The sequence below is a fragment of the Nasonia vitripennis genome, unplaced genomic scaffold (assembly GCF_009193385.2).
Source record: "Nasonia vitripennis strain AsymCx unplaced genomic scaffold, Nvit_psr_1.1 unplaced0001, whole genome shotgun sequence".
In the NCBI taxonomy this organism is placed as follows: Eukaryota; Metazoa; Arthropoda; class Insecta; order Hymenoptera; family Pteromalidae; genus Nasonia; species Nasonia vitripennis.
The window spans coordinates 178,857-196,623 of record NW_022279780.1 but is presented as its reverse complement, the minus strand read 5'-3'; the positions used below and the strand labels follow the sequence as shown (position 1 = coordinate 196,623).

At 36.8% G+C, this 17,767-nt stretch overlaps 1 protein-coding gene across 1 annotated transcript in view; it reads left to right on the top strand.

Moving 5' to 3' along the window:
- LOC100114642 (exostosin-2) overlaps nt 1-17,767 on the top strand; it is a 139,490-nt gene that overhangs the window by 108,614 nt on the left and 13,109 nt on the right. The gene's annotated exons all lie outside the window — the stretch shown is intronic.

Genomic DNA, 17,767 nt, shown 5'->3' with positions numbered 1-17,767 from the left:
CGCTCGACAGCGCCGCGGCGCGCCCACAGCGCCGCTAGTACCACGCGCGGCCGCCAGGCGGCTGCCGTAATCCCCAAAGAGGAGCAGCGCCTTGGAGGGCATATAAGCAGGCCGGTTTCCAGGCCGAGACACCTCTCCCACCCCGCATCAGACCGCGTCTGAGTGGCAGCAACGGAGCCTAGGCTACTTGCACAGTACACTCTAGCACAATAAATCTGATTTTTGTTTTAAAAAGAAAATACTTCGTGTACTTCTTTTCCCCCTTTCCTAATCAGCACTTCTCAGCGCTAATTCGGCGCACATCGATGCCGACCTTTGAAACTCTTCAGGAGCTGAGGGCCGAGCGCAACTTGCTGCACCTGTTGCTTGCCGAGTCCAACCGAGCGCTCCTCTCAGAGCGACGCCAGCATCGGAAGCCTCCCACTGCCGACGCCGCCGCCCAGACCGATCCCACACCAGATCGCCGACACAGCAGTGCTCAGACGGATCTGCCACCGCCCGCCACTCCACCGCCTGGGTCAAGGCCACACACCCCAGGATCATCATCCGACGTGTTGAACGCCGAATGGCCCGAACATCTACAGCTGATAGATATCCCTGTGCAGCCCACGACTGATCCAGAGCTCCAGGACATTCGTCTCTACCATCGGACAACCCCGACTCCAGCAGCCACAAATCCGACAACGCAGTTACAAATCGTCAGTCGGAAAATAGCGGCCAGGCAGTCTGCGCGAACAGCACGACGCAGGAGCATCACCATCTCTCCTCGTAAGAGGAGGCCGCCACCAGGGAAACTGTCGCCGACGAAGCGAAGGCCAACTGCTCCCAGACTCCCAGGACAGCGTCGCAAACCGAAGATCACCTCTAATGAGATCCTCAAGGTTCCAATGCTACTCCCCCTAGGGAGAGCACCCTTGGTCAAGGAGAAGACTCCTCCGGGACCCATGGCCTTGGTGGCGTTTGATCTCACGATCTCCGACTAAAGCGCTACGCGCCCTCTAGTCATTTTTGAGTGGACCGATCCCTGTTTGGGATAGGCCCCGTAATAACAAAAGGATAAGACTCGGCCCCCGTCGTCCAGACTCGATCCGAGAGTCGACCTAGAGAGGTCCGAGCAGTGTCCGCTCTCTAGGCAACGAAGAAGCCAAGGACGGTAAGCCTCCCCTTTCGGCCTGCCTACCTCCTCACCGCCTGCTCTACAGCAGGCCTCTTCATCACTCCGCTCTCCAAGGAGCGAACTCCACTGACACCAGCGGGCTGCATGTCGCAACAAGCACACGTGCCTCCTTCTCTTCACCGACCTTTTTAGACCACCCCGACTAGCCCGCTTACATCAATATGGAAATAGAGGTTGATGCAGACAGAGATAAGAGAGATGCATGCATAACGCAAAGGTATGCGCACTTGGATCGCCTTGGCAGCAGAATCGATAAATTGTTGGAGTATGTCAGGGGCAGACACAATGTGCACAAGCAAATTAAAGACCTTGCCCGAACCATAAGAGCAAGCTACAAGAATCCCTGCATCGCAGAAGATAACTTACTGCAATGCCAGCGCCCGGGAACACAGGGAAGGGAAACCTAGACAACCCCAAGCCTCAGATCCCGAAAGGCGGGTACAACGGAGGAAGTCCCAACTACTTCACAGGATAGAAGTGGAGGAAACAAAGGAGCAGATAATCAAGCTGAAAAGACAGCGTGGCAGAAAGTCGTCACAAGAAAGTCAAAGAAAAAGGAGCAAAAGGCAAGCAAAGAGGATAAAAGTGTCCCTGATGTTGCAAACCAGAACAGGGTCAGCAAGAATGGACAGAAGCGGGCAAGACCTACCAGACCAGATGCTTTAATAATCAAGGCTGCAGAAAAAAAGAGCTATGTAGACATTTTGTCCAAAATGAAAGCGGCTCCGTCACTTAACACACTGGGAAATAGCGTAAATAAAATACGCAAAACAGTTGCAGGCGATCTTCTGATAGAGCTTACACGCACAAAAGAAGTCAAAACCTCGGACTTCCAAGAAGCGGTTAAGGGGTCAAGCCTGGGATAAATCCTGCAAAAAAACAAAAAGATATTCTTCTTACCAAAAAATTTTTGATTTGATGTAATTTGAAAAAAAAAATTCTATTGAAAATATATAAAATATACACCATTTTTATTGAAAAAAAACATCTATATACCTTGTAAAATCATTGACCAAAATTTATGACATTTCACTATATAAACAAGTGTTTTTAGTCACTTGCCACGGCCTTCGAAAAGATCCGGACCGTCTTCTTTACTCTATCCGGGCTTAAAATGTACCTTAAACATGCCCCCTCTGACCGATCGAGAGACATTTCTAAAAAATATCAATTAAACATTGCTAGCGACAAAACTTGTTGATAGCAATATTTAATTCATATTTTTCAGAAATGTCTCTCGCTGATTCTGAGGGGACATGTTTAAGGTAGTTCACCGGCTGGAGTAGTGCTTAATTAAGGTTTTTATTAAAAAATTCCTTTTTCAAGATATTATACAGTGTTATCTAATGTTAAAACCTTACAATTCATAGTATCAAACATTAGAATGGTGATATAAATTGTTTAGAGTATAAAATACTCTCAAAAACTGTAAAAGGGAGGAACACCGCGCACCTATATATATATATATATATATATATATATATATATATATATATATAGAGAGAGAGAGAGAGAGAGAGAGAGAGAGAGCATGGGATGCAAACTTTGAATTTTCGTATCTTAAAACAAAGCCTCGTTTGCTCTATCCAACTTTTTCTCCATGATTTGTATTTTACACCATAAGCTAGTTTTTTAAAAATATTCCAATAAAATTCGCTTTGCAATTCAACTAAACGTCTTCAAAATTCGGACTAGGTTTCTCATGTTAAAATACAAAATTTCAAGGTTCAATATCTCTAAAAATAATGTCACTGGGGGGTAAAAAAAATACCACGTTGTAGAGGACACTTAATTGAACATGTAACAAAGTTTGACCGATATCCTAAGAAAATAAACATTCCGGTGAACTATCTTAAGGTACATTTTAAGCCCGGATAGAGTAAGGAAGACGGTCCGGATCTTTTCGAAGGCCGTGGCAAGTGACTAAAAACATTTATTTATATAGTGTAATGTCGTGAATTTTGGTCAATGATTTTACAAGGTATATACATGTTTTTTTCGATAAAAATGGTGTATACTTTTTATATATTATCGATAGAATTTTTTTTCAAATTAGATCAAATAAAAAATTTTTTGGTAATAAAATCTTTTTGTTTTTTTTTGCAGGATTTAACCCAGGCTTAATCCCTTAATAATTTAGATAAGTATTAAATAAAATGATAATAAAATTAATTGATCTTTATGTAAGGATATAAAATATGATTTTGTATAAAATAACATAATTTTCCATACTCCCTAGTGGAAATAATTGGGTGTGTCAAAGTGTGCCAAAATGTGCCATACTGTTCCAAAGTGTGCCAAAGTGTTCAAATTCGGAAATTTGCTGCACTTTGGCACACTTTGGCACACTTTGACACACATGGATTTTTCGGAAACAAACATCTCTTTTTTGTCAAAGTATGGCACAGTATAGCGCAGTTTGTCACGACATGGCACACTTTATTACACTTTGGCACACTATGGCACATTTTGGCACATTTTGGCACACTTTGGCACACTTCGGTACAGTGAGATATATCCCACCGCCCGCGCGCCAAAACATTGCCACGCACGATGCCGTCATATCGACGGCACGCGTGGAGCTTGAAGTCCCAGTTATAGAACGTAACAATAAATAATTAAAAAAAAAAAATTCTAGCTTCGGTAAGACTTGAAGGTCTACCACTGAGCCACAAGTACTCGTTATAGTTAATACAAAAATTTAAACTCATGTACTTCAAGCAGCTTTAGATACTTAGTACTTTTACAATATTAATTAACAATTGCCCGTAATTGCCTTGAAGTTGCTGCCCGCCGTAAATGTTGGAAAAACATGCCTCAATAGGGGAATCCGCCGGGAATACAAGTTTTCCAGATTTCGTACAAAAATGTTCTAAGTCCTCAATTTCCGAAAAACCCATGTGTGTCAAAATGTGCGAAAGTGTGCCAGAGAGTACCACGGTATGCCAAAGTGTAATAAATTTCCGAATTTGAACACTTTAGAACATTATGGCACACTATGGCACACTTTGGCACACTTTGGCACACTTTGACATACTTTGGCACACAATCCATTTCCACTAGGGCTTATATTTATCCTTAGTGAAAGATCCTTAAAACAGAAATTTTCAGCAGAAGAATGTTGAAATTGAGACAAAGACAACAGTTATTTACAAGTGTTATTAGTTTTTTTTTTTAGTTTACTGTGGATGGTACCAGATTTCAACTGTTTTTAACAGTCACGTTAATTTGATTCTATTATGTTATTGAAGGCGTGTTTTTAAAAAGTTAAGAAAAATGTGTAAAAATCTGAAGATAGCTGTTTTGATTGGGAAAAAACTAGTGAACGTAGAAGACAACAATTATAAAATGAAGAAAACTGTTTTGAACTATGAAAAAAACCTTATCGTCACTTATTAATAGTTATTGTCTGTTGTATTAATTTTTTATTTATTTTTAAAATCCTAAGATTTGATATCTTAAAGAAAAATAAATCCAACTATCTAGTATTTCCAATCCAAATCCAAATCCAATCTTCAAGTATCTAGCTAACTAAATAAAACTGAAGACAACAAAAGATTACTGTTAACATACATTACTTTTTTCTTTAGTTGTTTTAATTTTTCTTTCTTGCTAAGTATTTAAGATATAGTTATCAATTAATATACAAGTAAATCCCCTATTATATTGAAAAGAAACTCATTTTGGCTTTCTCCGATTGTCTGGATCTCCGGTTCTCCGGTTTTCCAAGTTCATAATCCCCTATTATATTAAAGAGAAACTTATTTTGGCGTTCTCCTGTTCTCTGAAAAATTATGTGATGATCAATATAAGTATGGAAAATTATGTAATTTTATACGAAATCATATTTTATATCCTTACATAAAGACAATCACATCAATTAATTTTATTATCATTTTATTAAATACTCATCTAAATTATTAAATAAGTCAGTATTTACTTATTTATTTATTTATTTCATCAATAAACGGTCAAGCTGTCCTTTTTACAAGACCCGAGGGTCGGTTACATATATGACAATATTCGCCAATACAAAACGCAAGATAACCAAAACGTAAGAATAAACTAGATACCAAATTCAAGTTAAAAGGTGGAGATAAGCGATTTAAAATATATTTCGATATGATGTGCGTAAAATGCACTATTACGCACGCTCCGCGTGCATTAAAACACATTTTCTGCCCCTCGTATCAGAAATTAACGTTCCATACACATGCGAGAAGTTGATTTTTAAAATTTTATAAATAGATAAAATTCAGTTGTCAATAATCAAATGACACTTTATTGATTATGGAATCACTATGAGTTTCTCGCCTGAAATTTTTATGTCTTATATTTTAAAATCAAAATATTGCTCAAAATGCTTTAATGCATCTATTTTTGAATAAGGTTTTACTATTTAAAATTTTTTTTTAATTATAACAAACCTTATAAGAGTATTTTAGAAGTAAACCTAGTAGAGCAGTATACCTAATAGTAGAGATCTCATTTGAGATTTATCAATAGGGATGACTATTCGCTGTGTGCGTAGACTGACGCGACATCTATTTGTTTTCTTCACACTATGCTATTCAATATATGTATACTATATATATATGTGTGTGCGTGTGTGTGTATGTGTGTATGACTTTATGGGTATTTTTAATGATAAAATTTTACAAAAAAATGTATATTTATGTCTATAGTGAAAAATGCTTTCCTGAGGAGTTTATGAATTAATTAATTTGTGCTGAAAACCCAAAAATTGCCTAAATTGACACCTTTGGCAAAAATACAGTATATTGGACATGTACTAGACAAAGAAAGTATACATAAAAATCCGAAAAAGATAGAAGCTATTATTAACGTACCTAGACCTCAAAACGTATCAGAGGTTCAAGCGTTTACGTGTATGATTAATTATTATGCAAAATTTATCCCAGGTTTGTTAATCAAGCTCAGTCCTATTTTTTTAATTATTTAAAAAAAATAAACCGTTTGTATGAACAAAAAAGAAAGAAAACGCGTTTAACGAAGTGAAAGCTAAGTTCGAATCACGTGTTTTTACAAAATGTCTGTATAGATGTGTGCACGTGTGTGTGTGTGTGTTTGTGTGTGTGCATGTATACCGCAATATTTGTTCGAATCGAGGCTATAAATGTCTACGAAATTTGACATGTTCTGAATTCTGAAGTGAGGAATAGAAGTAATTAATTTAATTTTGCCAGCTAATTTTTATGTTATGGTCGTTTATTGAATTATGCAAAATTATTTTGGGCGTTTCTTGTATCATTTTATTATTACAAATGATTGAGCCATAACGCATTTGAAAGAGAATTAAATTACTTTCCTTTTCTCGTTTGGCCCTCCAGATCGACCGCACTGTTCGGTAGCAAATGCAAAAAAGATGATTTCAGGTGTGTGTGTGTGTAAGAGAGAGAGAGAGAGAGAGAGAGAGAGAGAGAGAGAGAGAGAGAGAGAGAGAGAGAGAGAGAGAGAGAGAGAGAGAGAGAGAGAGAGAGAGAGAGAGAGAGAGGGAGATTAGATTAGTAATTAGTAATTTATTTGACCAATAAAAAATTTTACATGTGTAGTAGTACAAAAAAGGTACAATAGACCTGTAACCCGCAGAGGTGCATGCAGGCACCTGTTCGCAGGATTGGCTTCGATACAAAACTATACTAACTTAAGACTAAAGCTTAAAATAATACATAATAAAAATTGCTATTGCAGTAATAATTTATGATTTACATTAATTGTTTTATCACATTTATAGTAACAATTTAGATATTAGATTTTGTCCAATCCCTTAATTTATTTTTTTGAGATAATTTTTACAATCTAAAATTTTTATTTCATTTAGTAGCATGTTGAAAACCGTTATTGCTTTCAGGTACCTTTTTTTGTTGCTCACTTTTTTTTATGCTTAGGTATAATTAAGTTTTTATTCATAGTTATACTATTAGAATTCAGATACTGATATTTGAGATCATCGTAGTGATAAATTAAAGATTCATAAGAAAAAAGTTGCTCAAGATTCACCGGGCTATTCTTTACAAACTTATTTTTGTTTACAGTTTTTAGAATTTTTTTCTGTAGATTTTGAAGCAGATTTCTATTATTTTAATAAGCTCCACCCCAAACTATATTACCATATGTAATTATGCTATGAAATAAAGCATAATAAATCATTATCATTATTTCAGTTGGCATTGACTTGGATATCTTATAGAAAATGTAAACTAAATATTTTGTTTTTTTAATAATGTTGGCGAGTATTCGCGCCGCTTGCCGTCTATAGTAGACTACAGGGCTAATCTAGCGCCACCATGCGGGCAGCGCTAGGTACTCACGCGTGCTCTGCAAAGTACTCTCTCTCCTGCCGACCGCTCTCGCAGCAACAGCTCCGTCGCCCGAGTTATACATTTAACAAATAAATAGAGTGTTACAACAAGAATATCAGTGCCTAATTTTTTACGAGTTCTCCTCAGCGACCATCCAACTAGGATTCCTCCAACAAATAATATGTTGGATGTGCTTATCCCACCTCAAATTATAGTCAAAAATAGTTCCGAACAGTTATCAAAACTGTACTTCCTGTACTGTAGCCTGTAGTTCCCAACAGTTATAAAAACTGTCTTATCAACATTTAATTATAATTTGTTAACTGCTAACCAAATATCAACACTTAATAGATAATTATTCATAGTATTTTGAGCATCACTCCATGTATCACCAGTAGCTATAATAGCTGTATCATCAGCATAGGACGAGATTGATTCAAACGAAATTTCTTTCAACAGATCATTTATGTATAATATAAAAAGTATTGGCCCTAAAATTGTCCCTTGTGGAACTCCAGTGATTATTAACATATTGTCACTTTCAACATTACTAATTCGAACCTTCTGGTATCTATTACTAAGATAACTTGTCACTAAGTCCAACACTTGCCCTCTTATACCAATGTGATATAATTTTCTGAGTAAAATCTCGTGATCGACAGTATCGAAGGCTTTTGCTAAGTCTAAAAAGGTTACAAGGGTTGGTTTACTGTTATCCAAGATATCATATAATATATTTGATTAGGTGATTTAGAGCATTCTTTGTGCCTCTTTTTTTCATGAATCCAAATTGGTGCCCTGATATTATATTGTGTAATTTAATGAATTCATAGAATCTATTATATATGATTCTCTCAAAAATTTTTGCTATATTAGATACTAATGAGATCAGTCTGTAATTCGAAGAATTATGTCTTTCACCCGATTTATATATAGGTACAATCTCAGCATTTTTCAATGCATTCGGCCATATGGCCTTTTCTATAGATACATTAAATATGAAAGCTAGAGGTTCCGCAATACAATCACTGATAATCTTTAGAGTTTTAGCATTGATTTTGTCAACACCACCATTCTTCAATTTCATGTCATTTATAATGCTTGTTATTTCATATAAATTTGTTGGTTTCAAGAAAATAGAAAATTTGTTTGTAACTGGCATTTTTAATACAGATTGCGCCGGTTTGTCTATCTTATTACTCAATCTTTGACCTATCTCACAGAAATACTTATTCACTTACTATCTGTAATCTTATTATCAGTTTGCAAATACTTAATTTTATCATTTGATTTCTTATTTTTTCCTGTTTTCTTATTAATAATTTCCCATAATTTTTTAGGGTTACTAGCATTGTTTTCAACTATTTTTTTGTCATATTTGATTTTTGCCTCAAGGATAACCTTATCTAATACTTTGGCATAACTAGCGTAATCAACTCTGAGTTGTTCATTTTTAACATCCATTTGCCATATATTGCCATAATATAACTTTTGATAGTTCAATACATTGTTTTATTTCGCTTATTACTCGATTAATAGGAATATTAGGAACCTGTATTGACATAGTTGCATTCCAGTCTCTTGTTTTAGCAATCTTTCTCAATTTTTTATAATCAAGTATTATTGGGTTCTGAGTTTTTAGTTTTAAACTTCGTAATAGCAACAAATATCGGGTAATGATCTGTTAGAGAATGTTTAAGTTTGTATTGTTTAACCGCATTTAGTTTATCAGTTTTAACATAAATATTGTCAATACATGAACCTTTACAATTTCCAATAGGTGCCCTAGTTATACCCACAATACCAGGTATATATCCTTTATCCAGAAAATTACAAAGAAAATCTTGACTCATTCTATCGACATCTAACAGATCAATGTTAAAATCACTTATTATTAAGTGAATTTTAACATTTCTCTTTTTACTTATAAAGTTGTTCATATCACATATGAATTCAGACTTGGGTATGTCATGAGATCTATAGACAGCAGATATTTCCATATTACTATTATTATTTAGCTTGATATATACATTTATTAGTTTAATCCTACCGCATTCAATTGTAATACTCTCATGTTCAATATTGCTATCTACAAGATTAGATTAGATTAATTAGTTTTATTTTGCGTACATTATATTGTACGATTGTAAGTTTACAGCAATACAAAGTAAGAATAGAAATAACAATAGATTGAGGTATTTTTAGAGTATGTATAGTGTGAGAGTTGGTGATAGTGAAGGTGGAATGAGCGAGAGAGAGAGAGAGAGAGAGAGAGAGAGAGAGAGAGAGAGAGAGAGAGAGAGACAGAGAGAGAGAGAGAGAGACAGAGAGATGAACAGTTTTAATAATGCTGTGACCAAATGGCCGTAGGGCGAGGAGCAAATAATACAGCATGGCAGAAATGGATGTAAAAATAAAAATGGCAAATTATAACATATTTTTCGATGGCACAGCAATGGCAAATATTTGGCATACAATAATAGATTTAACCTAATGTATAACAAAATAATGAGTTGCAAATCATAGCAAAAATAGAAAAAAATAAAGGATCTGTCTTAACCAATAGTAAATAACTCGCCATTAAAAGGCAGCAAGGAAACTAAGTAGTAAGCTTGCAGTAACATCCTATAACCTAATCTTTATATTAATAATGCAATTAACTTTGCGGTAAACTTAATAAATAATCATATAGGCGCTGTTTAAATGCACCCGGGGATTTGCTTAGCCTAATAGTTGTAGGGATAGAATTCCAGAAGTGCGTACCTTTCACAGTAAAAGAATTGCAGACGGATTATTTCTGACCGAGCGTCGTAAGTCCTCATTAGGCAGCGCAAATAAATCGGCAAGATAACCTGGCCGCTTGTGAACGAAAAGCTTGTACAAAATAATACCTAAATAGTAATTGTGCCGGTGGTTAAGTGATAGCCAGCCCAACTTAGCATAGTAAGTGCCAAGCTCAGAGTCTTTCCTTAGGAAAAAGATAAAGCGTACCGCAGAATTACAAAGCCTTTGTAATTTGATTGCAAGGTAATCCGGAAGGTCCATATAAACAAGACAAGCGTAGTCAATATACGGAAGAACTAGAGCGTTTACTAGTTGGATTTTTAAACTAATAGGGAGACAATAACCCTTAAACCTAAGATGATAAAGAGCAAAATGCGCATTAGAGTAAGTACGAGATACATGAGCATTCCAAGAGAAAGTTTTAGAAAAGATTACTCCAAGGTTTTTCACAGAATCGTTGAAAGGAATCGGTACTCCGCCCACGACAATGGGTTCAATTCGCTGCAAATCCAGTCGCATATGGTGCTGAATTGGTCCAACAATCATAGCTCTCGTTTTGGCAACATTCAAGAGGAGACCATTATTCTGAGACCATTTAAGTATGCAGCTGGCATCCTCATTAAGGGATGCAACAGCTCGGCCAATATCGCCTGGCGGACACTGTATATATATTTGAAGATCATCGGCAAACAACATACACGACTTACTACAGTGTCGAAGAACTGAGACAATCATTAATATAGATGAGAAAAATCACAGGATTAGGAAGAAAATCAGAAAGGGTGCCATCGAGGTCAACAACTGCCTGTGAATGCCCAGTCAGATACGAGTGGAACCATAGTATTACGTTATTAGAAAAACCAATCGATTTCAGCTTAGCAAGCAAAGTAGTGGTCAATCAAGTCGAAAGCGCGCTTAAAATCAAACAAAAGAAGCAGGGTCAAAAGACCCTTATCCGCACCTCGCCTGATATCTTCCGTGACATTTAGTAGCGCTGTTTGCGTGCTGTAATTGCTACGAAACCCAGATTGTTACAGCAAAATAAGGTTGTTATCTTCAAGGTATGCAATAACTTGGTCAGTAATTATTTTATCAAACACCTTGGCATAGTGCGGAATGTTCGCAACTGGACGAGTATCGCCCGGGGAGCTTGCAATGACCGACCTTTTCCAGATAGATGAATAGACTTCGCTCAAAATCGACAAGTTAAAAAGTTCCGTGAAAAATGAGGCAATTTGAGGTATTACGTGCTCAAAATATGATAGAGATAACTCATCGCAACTTCGACCTTTGACTTTAAAGAAGCAAGCTAGCATATACTGCGCAACCTCGACGCAATCTAAATTTCCATACCTAAATTCAAACGCAAAACCTAGTCTATTATACTGTCCATCAAGGATAGCACGTAAAGATTCGGACGAGCAAACTGTATGGGCGTAAGTGACAGAAGAATAATACTTCGCAAGGGTATCTTTATCGAAGAAATGAAGAGGTGATTTACTTTTGGCTGGAACTAAACCATTCCGGCGTAAAAAGTTCCAGCACTTTGTTCTCTCAGAGCAGCCATGTAGTAAATACTCCTCTCGTGCACTTCGAACAGCACGTTTTACCTTAATGCGAGCAATCTTATAGCAAGTAATAGCAGCCCGCCTTCGGCATACACACACATGAAAATATTTTCACCTCAGATATATGTATATGTATGTGTGGGTGCAGTGTTCTGGGAATTTCTTCACTGCTCGTAGGATCCCAACTAAACGAGTGGTTCTTTCGGGCTGAAATTTTTAGAGGAAATTTTGTACACCTGTAGTTTTTGTATAAATGCAGGGATTTAATTTCAATGAGTATAAAATGTTTGGCGAAGCAAATACTGAATTTTTTCCTTTTATCGCCTATTATGCAACCTTTTTGTTTATAATTATATTATATTATAATTGACATTGATCGACACTGAGAGTTAGACGAGGTGGTATTGCTACTCTCAGCGCTTCGGCTTGACTGACTACAGCTGCGAGCAACACGTACAGTGAGAGAGAAAGAGAGAGAGAGAGAGAGAGAGAGAGAGAGAGAGAGAGAGAGAGAGAGAGTGGTTATGGCCTTGTGACCGATGCGCACAGTGGACTTACTGCTTATCGTGCGATGATTAAGGGGTCAAGCCTGGGTTAAAACCCATAAATTATTATGCTGAGAATTTTTTTTACATAAATTATAGATATTTTGTCATTTTTACCAATGAATACACATACATATATATATATAGATGGGGGGCGGTGGGGGGGGGGTGGGGGGGTTTTTGAGATTTTCGAAAATAACAGAAAAATGAAAGAATTTTACGTGTTTTGGTGGGGGGGCCAAGGTGGGGGGGTGGTGGAGGGGTAGTGGGGGGTGGTGGATGGGGTGGTGGGGGTGGGGGGGGGGGGGGGGGGGGTAGTGGGGGGTGGTGGAGGGGTGGTGGGGGGAGTCTTGCCAAAATTACTATATAATATAGGAAGATATAACCTTTTACCCTTTAATACAAATTCACTGATGAATCACTAATTTTATATCTTTTTATCCACTTGCCGCAGGATTTCTCAGCATCCGGATGATCAAATGACACCATATTTCAGAAAAATATTCAAAATATGTATCTCTTTGGATTATTCGGAAGACATTTCTGAAAAATAATAATTTTCAATCATTCGCCACTTATACGTTGAGAATAATAGTAATTATAGTGAAGGTTACGTGTGTAAAGATACGTAACCTTTATTTTGGACTCATCTTAATGAATTCTGCTCCGATTAGTCCAGGGAGGATGATTTTCTGGAGCTGCTATTATATTTGTAGCCCAATTGAATGACTGGATCCTGAGAAAACCTGCGGCAAGTGACCTTAAAACATGAAAAATAAAAATCAGAAAAAAATGCATTAAAAGTTTCACTTAATATTTGATAAAAAAAGGTACTTACAACTTGTATCTGGACCCTAAATGATTGAAAGATACTTGCATCCTGGTCATGTACACCAAGTTTGGTGTAGATCCGTCACTCCACAGCTTTGTTTTTCTGCTTTTAGTCATCTGAAACAGAAAATAATAAATAGTTAAAAATTGCAATTTTTGATCTTGAAACTATTTTCATAATTGAAGCACAAAATATCTACTTTTTTGCATTTATTTTATTCTGATAAGTATATACTTTGTTTCTGACAAGTAAAATACTTAATAGAACAAAATTTTTACAAAATAATAAAATTAATTTATTAATATCAAATTTGAATAATTTTTATTATTAAAATTTAAATTTTTAGCAGTACAGCAACACTACAGGAGTCAGGTTGAAGGTTAGAAAAACTTGTCCAGATGAGATTGATGAAAAGTAGGCCACGTGATTAGCTGATCAGCCGCACCAGACTGCTTGTCTGCTGCTTCTGTAACCTGCTTGGCATCTCCTCTCCAGCTGTTTTGTGGGCAGAATATCTGTGTTCAGGATGATTAAAATTAAAAAAAAATGTATGAATTTGATGTTTTTCAGTGTTGTGGTGCTGTATAGTGTTTTTTGAGCTGTGGTTTAGGTATTGATTAGCTGTGTGTAAAAGTGTATAAAAATAGGTAAGTTCTTCGTCCGCATTCTTGGCCCAGTTCACTGCAGAAGACCCCGGTTGGATGTTAAACTTCTTCATCACCTGCAGTACTCCTGTTTTGCCATCGTTAAAGCTAGTAGCTGTGATGTTTATACCAATTTACAGGACTACAAGACCACTAAAACTTTGTTTAGGGACTAGTTTCCAAATAGATTGGTTGAAGTTTTCGTTGCTGTTTTGTTTGAAGCCTCCAACGCATCTCTCAAGCAAATCTGGCTGTGTCAAGTCCTTATAAATTAGCTCAATCGCATCCACGATAGCAGCAGAAAAAACATGCCTACCTGCCATTTGCATCAACTTGTCTTTCCTGGCGAGCAAAGGTGGTGTATAGGATTTTTATCTGTTGATTTCTTATAATAAAATATAGCCCATATGGCATTACTCATTGCAACAACAGAATGATTATGGCCTCGGATCGTATTACCATAATATCGTGTCAACTGATCAATCCGTTGACCAGTTAGACGATCTTGTCCACCAATACTTTTGCCATCTGAAAGTTTTTGGCCAGCCAAATTTTTCTTCAGATTTCTGAGTCTTGTGCTTATTCTCTTCTGCACGTATCCTACACACTCTTTCTTCTGAATTACAAAATCTTCTTCATGAGGCTTAGCGTCGCACAGAGCTTTCTAAACTTCAGAATCTCCATCGCCTATATAATTCTTGTACTTGACTCCATGGGTTGATTCCAACCTTTGAAACATTTCCACGATGCCATTCACTTCCATCTTTCCAGAACTTTCTTGATGATTGGCGGAGCACTTGTCTTGACGGGCACTCCTTGTACTGTTGAGTATCCTCTTCTGGGTGCATTTCGCAAGCTCTGCAAAATGAGTGTTTTGGAGCAACGTCAATCACTTTTCCATTTGCATTGCGAATCAAAGTAGAGACCCCTTGAAGAGAACAGTGTCCACGCTTTCGCCAAGAACCATTGCCTGAAACAGTCTCACGGTCATCCTTTTGAGTCTCACTGCTACAATCTTCCTGCATAGCTGCTTTGATTGATTCCTTAGCTGCATTTTCACTTGCTACTTTCAATTCTTGATTAATATTATCAAAATTACTGTGAGCAACTGGAGGTAAAAAGTCCATTGTTCCACAAAAAGTAGTCAAGTCAGCGTGTCCATGGCCAAGAGATCTCATAGATAATACTGATAGTCTATTAACTTCATACGCGTTACCTTTCACACCAACTTTTTTACTGAAGTCAATGAAAGCAACTTTGTTGCACATGGAACAAGTGATCGTTAGCTCGAAACCAAGACCTCGTCCATCTACTTCACCAAATTTGACACCTCCACGGCAAACTTTGCAAGCCAGAAATTCCTGCAATCCTAGATAAAGTAAACAGATATCAAATATTCTGTTTTGTGCAGGACCAACCTCTATACATTTTGATTTTAATTTTTGCCCAGATCTTGATACATGTATTTTTGGTTTCGCAAACTGAACTTGTGTGCCAACTGTTGAAGCTTGTGCAATGGTTCGTGTCCTTTGAGTACCGGATGTTGAAGGAAGCATATTCGGCACAATTGCTGGACTTGTTGCTGCTCTTGTTGACATCGATGGTTCATTCGTCTCCTTGTTGATGATTGTGCTAGCGGGTTGGACATTGACTGCGTAGCTTCATCCAAGTTTTTTCTATAAAAAATTCTTGGCCTCTTCTTTTTTCTTCCAAATCTCCTCTTTTTATGTTCACATAAACCTGGCAATCTATTTCTTGAGCCTGGCAACTTGACAATACACTACATTTTTCACTTTTATTCACTTATCACTTATATCATCACACACTATAATAATCACTTAATTAATAATAAATACAAATATTTACATGATTGTATCTAAATTTTGTTGACCTATAATCACATTTGTATGCTTAACTATGATTTCTAATCGATATATTGGCAAGATAGCAGCTCTTTTTACAATAAACGAGTATTTTTCAACAAAAATACTCAAATCCGTTTGGGATTCTTCAGACCAACATGTTCAGACCATGAAGTTAGCCGTACACGGCTAGTGTTAAGACCGTGAATTTAGCTGCACATATTGCTTTACTACATACTTATACAGACCAGGGGGACCTTCGCCCGAGTGTGATTACATTTTTTTTATTTAATATCAAGTGGCGCGGTAGCGGTAGCCAATGTAACTGATGATGAGGTCTAGGTAGTTCGCACCGTGGTTTTTGGTGCTTAGGTGTAAAAATCATTCGAGGACGGCGTCTAGGTGTATAGGCTGGCCTATGATGAAGTCTAGAGGTGCGCTTCGTAGATATTGGTGTTTAAGTGTAATAATAATATTCATGGACAGCAAAAATTTACCCCTATCCAAATTTGATGATAACACTAAAACACTGGCTGTGAGCTACAAAATTTTTATTTTTTAATAATTTGATTTAAACAACATTTTTTAAATATTAATAAATAAATAATTTGTAGCTCACAGCCAGTGTTTTGGTGTAATTATCTGAATGGTAAAACCGTATTGGCCCTCATTATGTGAATTTTATAAATTTTATTAATTTAAAACATCTTCGAAAAAAAATACTGAAGGTTAAAAAATGTTTGATGATTATCATTAGCATTTTATCTCGAATAAACGCATATTCGTAACTATCAGCTTAAATAAAAATATTAAGCTGATATCACCTGATAATCAGCTGACGTTTTGACACGATTATCAGCAGATATCAGCTAATAATCAGTTGATTGTCATTTACTTTTTTCAGTAGGGACATTATCAATCATAGCCACCATACTAATATTTAATAAAGGTGCTAAAGATGCTTATATTTTATTTTCAGGACAAACATAAAATACTCAAAAAAATTTACTAAAAAGGACTGAAATCTCTAGAAAAAAACTTTTGAAAAAGTAAAAGGTTAGGCGAATTTGATATATTCCGCAACAAAATTACAGATAAAAAAGAACTGAGATCAATTAAACAAAGTCAATTTTATTGTATTTAATCATAATAAAGCAAAAAAATTGTTTTGTTTAATCAAGGGCTTACTTAACTTAAAATTAAGTTACATGATGATCCATTAGGAACAACTCTCAAGATGATGATCTCAGTTCTTTTTTATCTGTAATTTCGTTGCCGAATATATCAAATTCGCCTAACCTTATTTACTTTACTTTTTCAAAAGTTTTTTTTAAGAATCATATTGTACGTGAAATTTACTATAAAAACTGTGTATAAAAAGTGCCAGAAAATTTATTTTTTGTAAAAGTACTGTCGAATCAAAATGTGTAAAATACAACATACAATGTACATACAATTTCCTATCAATATAGAGAATAAAAGAATCGATTTTTTCAAGATTTTAACCTAGGCTTGACCCCTTAAGTCTCGCCGCTAGAGGTGGTGTTCTCGCTGCCTTATGCTCTGCTGTTGTCTGGTCGGGTTGCTTGCTCTCTTCTCGTCCGTCAATTTGCCTCGCCCCTTTGGTTGCAGCTAACTTCTAAGTCTGTCGGTTCGGCTAGCTTTACCCTGGCCTTGGCCTCTTGGTCAGAAGTTGCGCCGTTGAGGGAGACAGCCCCGTCGGCTTGGTGTTTGTCGGTTGCCTTAGCCGTGTCCGCTCAAAATAGTGACTGATAAGGTAAAGGAGACTTCCCTTGCCTTTTCCGCTCTCTCTCCCGTTCTTTCCCCTTTCTCTAGGGCCTTCGGAATCCTTTGGGTTCCTACGCGTCGCCTGTCTATCTTTCTCCAGACGATTGTAGGTCTCCGTAATCCAGCGCGCTTTCTCGTGTCGCGCTGTCTCTATCTCTACTCTCTTACTAACCTAACCTTACCTCTATGCTTCGCGAGCAGCTCCTGTTGCTTCGAGTGTCGTCTCGCTTGTGTGTGTTGTAAG